A 10,222-nucleotide genomic window follows, 5' to 3' on the forward strand; every position below is an offset into this window, starting at 1 on the left:
TTGTCCGAGGTGTTCAGCAGTCTGCTGTGCGCTGACTATAGGACTTTGTAGGTTCTGTGGGCTGGATTTTACTCCTTGTGATTAGGGACTATGCTTTCTTTTTCAAAATGTTCCCATAGTTTATACCATTTCATTTCTAGTTGCAGAGCCCAGAGTAACTTTTCTTTCTAGATACTTCACACCAAGTTGACTCCCCTGTACAAAGTTCACCAGCTGGGCATATCTCCCAGGAGTTCTGAGTATGGTCAGCCCCCACCTAATCTACAAGGATGTAGGTAGATAAATGATTTTCCCAAGGAAAAGTTGTCATAAAAAGAGCAAAATGTTCCATATAGAATGCTAGGGCTGAAAAGTGTTTCTTTTTGTTTGTTTTCTTTTATTTTTCTTACGAATAACACCTTTGATCTTGTTTTCCCCTCCCCAGCTCTCCCCACCTTCTCCTCACTCCCTCCCCACCTACTGGTTTGCTGTTAGATACCATTATTATGTCTAAAGAAGAGAAATAAGGTGTTGTCGGCACATTGTGCTCTGACTTGGTATTTTGGGTCATGTCGGGGCACATACAAAGGAAATTCACAGACTTGTGACATCACTGAAGTGATCTTTGCTGTGGTCATACAGTATCCCAGAGCTGGAGAGCTGATGGTCCAGGGCCTCTGCGGGGGTAATTTCATTAGGCCCTGTGACCCTTCAACAAGAAGCTTTTTTTTAAAATGACTTAAGAAGACATTATTCTGTAAGAGATGATGCATACCCTAAAAGAGAAGATTTGGAATTTTATATGTTATAAAAACAGTACTGTCCTATGGATATGTAATATATGAAATTTAAAATCATCAAGGAGGCATGACTTTTTTTTAAAAAATTAAAAGAATCGAGTTAATTGACAATATATTTTATTTAACTGATATACAATACAATTTCAGCATGTAATAGGTATAAAATTTATTAGTGAATTTTCCCCCAGTATCAAATCTTCAAAATCTAACCTCTGTTTTAACCTTATAGCCAATCCTAACTTGGACTTGGCAGTTTTCAAGAGTTTGCTAGTCACATGTTTCTAGTAGCAAGACCAACCTAGTAGCCAGCCTTAGCTCAGTTATAATCTCCCGAGAGCATCTATACAAACATTCTTACATTTCAGACTACAGTGTCTATAGATCTTGCTTGGGAAGAATGATCCCAAATTGCTGCTCCTTTCTCAAAACAAGTCATTAAACAAACGTCAGGTTGAAGTTCAGATTTCATAGTTGCCGTGTATGTGTGTGTGTGTGTGTGTGTGGGGGGGGTGTCTTATAAGTCTCATATCTCCCCAGATTTTGTATATACTATTTTTAGGTGGCTTGAATGAGTTTGATACCAGTTTCCCTATTTTCTTTGCTAGAATGCAGTAGCCTAACCTACCCAGTTCGAGCCTATTTGAAAATGTGGGCGCTGGCAGTCTTTGCTTATAAACCTGTGCTACTGTTTCCCTGGAGGGCCTTAAAGTATCTCTTAAGGAAGAAGAGAAAATCATCTGCTTCCAAACAGGAACCAGTTTGCTTTTAAGCCTGGTGATTGATAAGATCCTTTAATGAGACAATAAACTGCAGGAAGCCAGACGATTAATTGTTCCTCCGTCAAAACGTTAGACTCCTAACAAAGTCACTCACTCTCCATTTTTCCCTGATAAACATTTTGATCATGAGCATTATAATGTCAAAATTATATTTAAGTTTTATCATAATATTATCATAATGTTAAGATCTTAAATAAAAAATATCCAGATAATGCATTATAGCATACAGATACATTTAATAGCTGTTGTCTTTTTGTTTCTAGATCTCTGATTATACCAGAGGGTGACCAGTTGGCATGCAGACAGACATTAATGGTAGTTTTATATGAAAATATAAATTCCTTTTGCTACAGTTATTTTGTCTTTTGGAAACGCTTACCAAGATGGTTAATAATTTACCACCCCAGTATTGATACAAGATACCTGTGAGACACACCTGCTCTTGCTGCCCGTATTCACGTCCCATGGTGGCAGAGCAAGTCACTGCAAGCTTATGAGCTATAAACTAAGCTCATTATCTCGGAGTTCAATCAGAAGCCTGGGCAGGATGTACTCAGTTCTCTGTTCAAGATCTAGCAGAGATAAAATTAAGAGCTATTTCAGCTTCGGCTGGCATCTAATTTCAGATTTAGATTTCTCTCTCTCTCTCTCTCTCTCTCTCTCTCTCTCTCTCTCTCTCTCTTTCTCCTCAATTTTAATTTTTTTTTCAATTCTGGGAGTTGAATCTAGGCCTTGCACATGCAAAAGTTTCCCTATATTACACTATATCCTCAACTCTAGATTTGCTTATTATATTAAGACACACTTGTCATTAGTCCCAGTACTCAGGAGGCAGAGGCAGGCAGATCTACATGAGTTCGAAGCCAGCCTGGTCTACAAAGCGAGTTCCAGGATAGCCAGGGTTACACAGAAAAACCCTGTCTCAAAAAAAAAAAAAAAAAGTGAATCAAAGGCAAGATCTCACTGAGTTGCCGAAGCCAGCCTTAAACTCACTCTGTCCTAGGTAGGCTGTAGCTAGTGACCCTTCAGGCTCAGCCTTCCCAGGTCTGGGATCCCTGACCATGATACCATAGCTAGCTTACCGTTATCTTTCAAGAATATGTGACCACTGGCTGAGATCATTTCCGTCCAGCTGTCAAACTTAAATATCTGCCATTTGAAGCAAAACCCTGAAATGGTAAAAAGCCTCAAATCTCCTCTGGGAAAGGGCACATTTCTTCTTTCAGGCTCTCCCATAAAGTCAGACCCTTTTATCAACTGAAAGGAAAAGATTTAAGAGTTTTAGTCACACCCCTTTAGTCTTGTACCACAGCAGGAAGTGGAGATGTGAGAGCCATCTTAAATTCTCCCCGTCAAGACCTTCACTTGCTCAGAGCAATCTCTCTTCACTGATGGTTGTTCGAGTTGGAGTTCCATCTTGCTGGGGGCTGTCTGAACAGAACAAAGCCAAGCGTGCTAGTAGTGGGGCTTCAGGGGGAAGTCAGAAGAAGAAATGTAACTTGACCTTTCAGATGAGCTATAGGAAGAAGGTATTTGGGAATTACTATGTGAGGTATAGGGAATTTTCTCCTTGGGCCAGTTCTTTGCTGTGGTTGTAGGAACTTCTCCTGAAGGTGAGTCTTGAACCCATGTCTCCAGCCCATCCAACAGTTCTCTGTACTGTTTTTATATTTATTGTTTCTCAATAAATCAAAAATGTTTGAGGCAGACTGTGGCATTTTCAGAATAGGTCCAATTACACAAACTCTAATATTCTTTGGAGGAATTCATATCTCTCTAATAAGATGGAACTCAATTAAATGTTCCCTGGTGATAAAAATTAATGTCTGTGTCACTAGACAGGATTTTGTGTACATTCATCTTTTATTATTGCCTTATTTCCATTTTCCAGTATATGACTAATTGAAACATGATTTTTTAAAAAATATAGCCAGTATCCAAACAACCGTTTCTGAATTTTATGCCTTAAATATCGTTGAGATGAGATTTCTCTTTATTCATGTTGCTTCCCTTTCTTGATTCACACTGATACTGAGATAGGTAAAGAACTAAGTATGACTCACTCTTTGTGATGCCCAGGATTGCTATTGAGCTTGAGATATTAAAAATCAAAAGTGATTCTAGTTTTAATAATAGACTCTAGTATTAAAATGTTTCTCCTTATAAAGTGTTTGCCCTTTTTATTTTTATTTTTTAATATTTTATTTTATTTTATTTTATTTTATTTTATTTGGTCAAAGAGATTATTGCTCCTGCGGTCAGGTACTCTCTCACAGCAATGCAACACTAACAAATATTATCATTTGTTGGGAGGGGTAAGAGATGGTTGATATCGTAGACACACAGTCTGTGCCAGGACATAGAGGTGACCTGGTTCCCTGATCATGACAATGAGCTGATATATTGCTCTTAGCATATCTCAAACATCTGAAATTGGATCTACTATCTCTTAATTAAGTAAGTTGCTGATCTATGTGGTTTTTTTTTTTAACTAAGCACAAGGTTAACTGAATCATTCAGAGTTTATTTCAACCTACGCATTAGGACAGTTGAAAACCACTGCTGTACAACCACTTGCAAGTAGCCAAACCAGAAATACTCATGGAATATTTAAGTGAGCTAAATATAAGAAGCTTGGAATTTGGGGCATTATCTATGATAGCAACTATCATTACATTTATCCAGTAAACTTATAAAGTGCTGGGCTGGCAAGAGTGGCAGCTATCCACTACAACAGCCACTATAAGGATCTACTGAACCCCTTAGCATATATCCATATGTGAACCATCTACCTTCTGGGTCTGCAGAACCTTTAATGCCTCAGTGTCCAGATCTCCGATGCCTAGGTGTTACTTTTCCTACTGAGAGGATGTGAAGGTTCACAACCGAATGACTGTTAATTAGAAGACTGTCTGGAATTGTCCCGGCTCTGTGTAATTATAAAGGATCTCAAAAATGGAAGAGGGAGGCAAAAGAAGGTCAGAGTGGTGACACGTTAGAGGGACTCACCTCACTTTGACTAGCATTAAAAACAGAATTTGGAGGCCAACAAGGTGACGAAGGTGAGTGCGCAAATCTGGAAGTTGGAAAGAGTGAAGAGACTGCCTGCTCAGCCTACAGCAAAGATTCCAGCCAACTGTTGCCTTACTTTCAGTTGATGCATTGGGTCAGAGTTGATTCCTTAATCGTACCCAGATGAGACCCGTTTTACAGATGATGATAAAACAGGCAAAAGGCACCAGGCTTGACTCTAATCCTGCTGCCCCATCCTGTTATAATAACTCCTTTTTTCTTTGCCAGTTAGATAGTCTTCATTGTCAACTCAGGTACATTTAGTTCCTGATGTACAGAAGAAAAACAAAGGATACCATTTTCGAGCATTGTGCTTATGATAATTTGTCATAGCAGCAAAAAAAGTGACTTCTATACTAGGAAATTAATTCTAATTGTTAAGAGTATAAGAAACAACATGCCCTCTCTTTTGAAAAGGAGAGTCTAATAGAACTAAATAAGTTCACAATATACCTGTGCTAGTTTAATTTTTATCTGCCTAGCACAAACTAGAGTCACTTGGGAAGAGGGAACCTCAATTGAGAATATGCCTCCATCAGATTGGTCTGTCTGCGGGGACATTTCTTAACTAATATTAATGTTGAAGGGCCCAGCCCACTGTGGGTGGTGCTAGCCTTATGCAGGTGGTCCTCGTTCCTGCAGAAGCAGGAAGTGAGCCAATGAACAGTGTTCCACTGTGGTTTCTGCTGGAAGTCCCTGCCTTGAGTTCCTACCTTGGTTTTCCTCGATGATGGACTCCTACCTATAAGAAGAAGTAAAGGGAAGAGTCTGCTCCCGAAGTCGCTTTTGGTAAGTCATCTATCACAGCAACAGCAACTGAGCAGCTTACCCCATGGCAGGCTACAAGCAGAGAAATACAAAATATGAGAGACAGAGATAGCAAAATCTTTCCACAGGGGAAAAAAATATGATTGATATAAAACCCCCAGATGTAACAGCAAGCTTTAAAAGTCTTTACAAACCTCCTATTGATAGGAGGACAGAATTTGAGACTAGATGACACATGGGAGTTGAATAGATAGGATGATGAAGGGTCTGGTAAAGCTACTTAAGCTTAGGCGTTTTACAGCTAAAAATGGACCATCATTGGAGGGTAGAAAATGAAGAGTCTGGGTTTTTATGTTGTATTGCTTTTCTGTTGCGGTGACCAAATGCCCAATAAAAGGCTAGGAGAGAAGTATGTCTCTTGGGCTGTGCTTTGACAGGGCAACATTCCCATTCCTGATGGGATTGGGAATCAGAGCACAGGGAAGGCTGGGTGGGTATTCACAAGTCTTTTTCCATTTATGTCCGTCTACAGGATGGTGCCACACACGCACGTTGAGTATTAGACTTCCCACGTTCAGGGTGGGTTTCAACTTCTGAATCAAATCTCTCTGGAAACACCTTTGCAAACATGTGTTTCCCAGTTGAGTTGACAATGAAGGCTATCAAGGATGATTTCATATATGCTGGCTGGTTTTGTGTCAACTTGACACAATCTGGAGTTATCACAGAGAAAGGAGCGTCCGTTGAGAAAATGTTTCCATGAGATCCAGCTGTAAGGCATTTTCTCAATTAGTGATCAAGAGGAGAGGGCTAGCCCATTGTGGGTGGTGCCATCCCTGGCCTGGTAGTCTTGGGTTCTATAAAAGAGCAAGCTGAGCAACTCAGGGAAAGCAAGCCAGTAAGTAATATCCCTCCATGGCCTCTGCATCAGCTCCTGCTTCCTGACCTGCTTGAGTACCAGTCCTGACTTCCTTTGGTGATGAACAGTAATGTGAAAATGTAAGCTGAATAAACCCTTTCCTCCCCAACTTGCTTCTAGGTCATGATGTTTGTGCAGGAATAGAAACTGTAAGAGAAAATTATACATACATTCATATTTGTGGATATATTATAACAGAAGGGATATGGTGGTTTTTGCCTATGATTCTAATACTTGGGAGTCTGAGATAGGTGGGTTACTATGACCTCAAGGCCAGCCAGGACTACAGAATGAAGTTCTATCTCTGACAGTGCATGGTAGACAGGCTGCATCCAGCAGCAAGTAAATCGATTACAATGCTACTGGTCATGTGACCTCGAATGGTAATCTAGAGATGCAGTGTGAAATGTCCCGCAGAGGCAGCAGGATGCAGGGATGATAGAGTCCCAAATCAGAGTTTGTCGACTGGATCGGAGGCTCTGGCACAGACACTACTCTGTGTAGCAAGAGACAATCCCTGGAAGCAGTAACGTGATATGGCTGTTGCTTTACTTCAGACTTATTATAGTCATCATCATCTCTATTTTGACACTGAGAAGGACACAGTGCTGACAGAAGCCATCTCACAATGCATGTGTCCATCAATGGAATTGCTGTTGGCAAACATCACAAGGCCAGAAGGACCTCATCCCATTCACCAGCTTAGGGGAACCCTGTAGTGAGTTCTTTTACATAAAGCCTTGCAAGTTCTCTCTCATGTATGAACTTTCAAAACTGCTTCATGGCTATGGAGGGCCAGAAGAGCTCGTGACACTCAGGAGGGGACAGAAGAACTCCTGACCCCCAGCAGGAAGTAGAAGGCCATCCTTGTAGTTTGTGAGATGAAAAGCTTCAAAGAGATGCTTTGAAACCGACCCTGATAGAAGACATCTTAAAAGCATGACTGGAAGAAAACATCTAAAAAAAAAAAAAAATTGGGAAAAAAAAGCATGATTGTGTTTCCAGTAGAAGACAAAGAATATATTTGATGGATTTTAACGTCTTTTCTCAAATGACTGACGGGCAGCACTATCCCATATGGAGGAACCAGTTTCTCTCATCAAGTCCTGGAGCCCACAATAAGGTCTGGAGCTCGGTTCCAGCTGAACCAATGTTTGTCTCTTTGTAAGGGTCAGCCATTGTTTTAAGTCCAATTATCCTGACTTTCTGGATGAGAAAACAGGCTGAGAAAGCCCAAGACTCAAACTCAGTCATGCCTGACGACACAGCACATTGTTTAAAGAGTTCTGTCATAGTGTGCTTATGAGTTCTGTGGAACAGTCACCTGATCGTATCCAGGAAAAGGAAAAAAAAAAATACAGGGCTGAAGTTCAAGAGGGAAATTTGGCCTCCAGACGCCCACTTAACCATCACTGGCATTTAATTTGTCAATGACAGTGGTAGGGTGTAGTGATGTCACTTGGTGAGGCTCGTAGGTTTCTACTGCTGCCATAAAGCATCATGACCAACAGCAACAAGGAGAGGAAAGGGTTTGTTTTATCCTACACTTCCAGGCAACAGTCCATCATTGAGGGAAATCAGGGCAGGAACCCACCAGCACAAGCTGATTGCAGAGGCCACAGAGGGGTGCTGCTTACTGGCTTGCTCCCCATGGCTTGCTCAGCCTGCTTTCTTAATATCCCAGAACCTCCTGTCCAGGGGTGGCTTAACCCACAGTGGGCAAAGTCCTCCCGCATCAATGACTAATTTAAAAAGTGTCCCACAGGTCTGCTGACAGGCCACTCTGATGGAGGCATTCCCTCGACTGTGGTTTACTCGTCGCAAAGAACTCAAAACACACGACAGGCAGAGACTTTCAAACCGATGAAGAATACCTATGTTGACAGCGACCCACTACGCACACACTCTAGTGTCTCGTAATGAACATAACATGTTAGGCATAGCACATTCTATTATTCTCCGTTTTATCTTCCTTATGTAATTCTACTTAATTTTTAAGTGCCCATCAGACTGAGTAGATACTGTGGAAAGACTCTCCTGTGGAATTAAAATCTCATTGCTTCTAGTAATCAGAAGCAAAGAGTGTGCTAACTGGTGATCCACTAATCATTATTGGCATAGACAAATGCAATCTTGCCAGCCTATTGTTAACATGTAGCTATGTGGGCTTAAACGAAACTTTCGTTTTGAAAGTCTGAACTTTCCTGTTGTTTTGAGGAATGGTAAATCTCTGCTAATACACATAGTATCCATTGGCTGGAGCTGACTGAGCCAAGAAGCATTCGCTCCTGCTTCTCCGTGGGCTCAGCCATTCTTTACCTCCTGGACACGGAATATCGGCAGCCATTTAAGCCTGGACCCATGTGTATGTTGGTGAAAAGTATTTTGTTCCTGAGCATATGATGGGAATCTAAAAATAAGAGAGCCGCGTGGTTATCCTCTCAGAACACCTGTTTTGAGTATCTGTATCATCTCTCAGATCTCGGAAGCACTCAGTCTGTGACTCATGGAGTAAGGGTGGAGGGATGGGAAACGTTCACAATAGAAGGGGAAAAAGTGCCCTAAAAGCAGCAAATCTGTGAGGCTAAAATATTAAAACCTCAGGGGTCAAGAGCATCCAGTACAGGCTGAGTGGATTTTTAGAGACAAGGGAATATGTGAATCTAATTAGCAAAATCTGCCAAGGAAGATTCTAATCTCTTCTGGTGATTCATCTATGTCTGAGCCCTGCTGCTGACAAGAAGAAACACAAGTCAAGGATTTGAGAGGGTATGGGAGGGGAGGAGAGGAGATGGAGGGGGAAGAGAGAGGGAGAGGAGAAGGGAGGGGAGAGGAAGAGGGAGGGGGAGAGAGAGAAGACAGGGAGAGGGAGGAGGAGGAGAGGGGAAGAGAAGGAGAGGGAAGGGGGAGGGAAGAAGAGAGGGGAGAGGAAGGAGGAAGGGGAGAGGGAGAAAGATAAAGAGAGAGAGAGTGAGAGAAAGAGAGAGAGCGAGCAGTTACTCTCATCTGGAACAGTGTGTTCATGATGGAACAGGGCTGCAGTGGACATTGTCTTAAAAGGCAGTTGGGAGTGAGCAGTTGTAGGACCCCAAACCTAGGGACCCCCACTCTAGTCCAGGGACAGGGAGCACCCACGAACACAAGAATCCTCTCTTGTTGCAAGACGCACGAGGCTTTATTGGCAGAGCTCTGGGTCGACACGTACCTCACACAGGAGGCAGGGGAATCGACAAGGCTCGGGAGTTAGGGGTTTTTAAAGAAGCAAAGGACAAAGAATTTTGACAAAGCCATGGGATTGATTCATTAACAGAAAGATTACATATCAGCAAAAGGGGCATCAGAGCTTTGTTCCGGTGGGCTTGGGGCTTATCTTTGTACCCGGCGCCAAGGGGTAATAGAAGGGAGGTTCCGGCCAGATGGTGTGGACTAGATAAGATGACCCTGCCTGTCTTCGGATTGAGGGGAGATTCCGGCCAGATGGTGTTAGCTTAGATAATATAGTCCCATTTGTCCTTGAATACCTTTTCATCTTTACGGCCAAGATGTTCTTAGGAATGCCTTAACAACAGCCCTGCCCTGGCAATGCCTGGGGGCTATTCTGCTTTGTTCTCAGTCCCAGATCAGGGCTGTGGAATCTTAAACAAGTTACAATATTCCATCTTCCTTCACAGTCTACTATGAGTTTAGCCACTGGAAGATCTCAAATTCTTTCTCACTTGTGGGTCCAGCTGGCTTTGTTCCTAAGTTCAAATACAGCCTGAATCAGGGTACATGATAACTCATGCTTTGAGTCCCAGAATTCAGGAAGCCAAAACTGGAGGACTTCTATAAAATCTAGGGGAGCTTAAGTAGGCTACACCCCTAACACTCGCAGACCGAACAACCAAGTAATGTGGGGTGCGGCA

This window comes from Mus caroli, unplaced genomic scaffold (assembly GCF_978045245.1).
Source record: "Mus caroli unplaced genomic scaffold, Mus_caroli_1 scaffold_9, whole genome shotgun sequence".
Classification (NCBI taxonomy): Eukaryota; Metazoa; Chordata; class Mammalia; order Rodentia; family Muridae; genus Mus; species Mus caroli.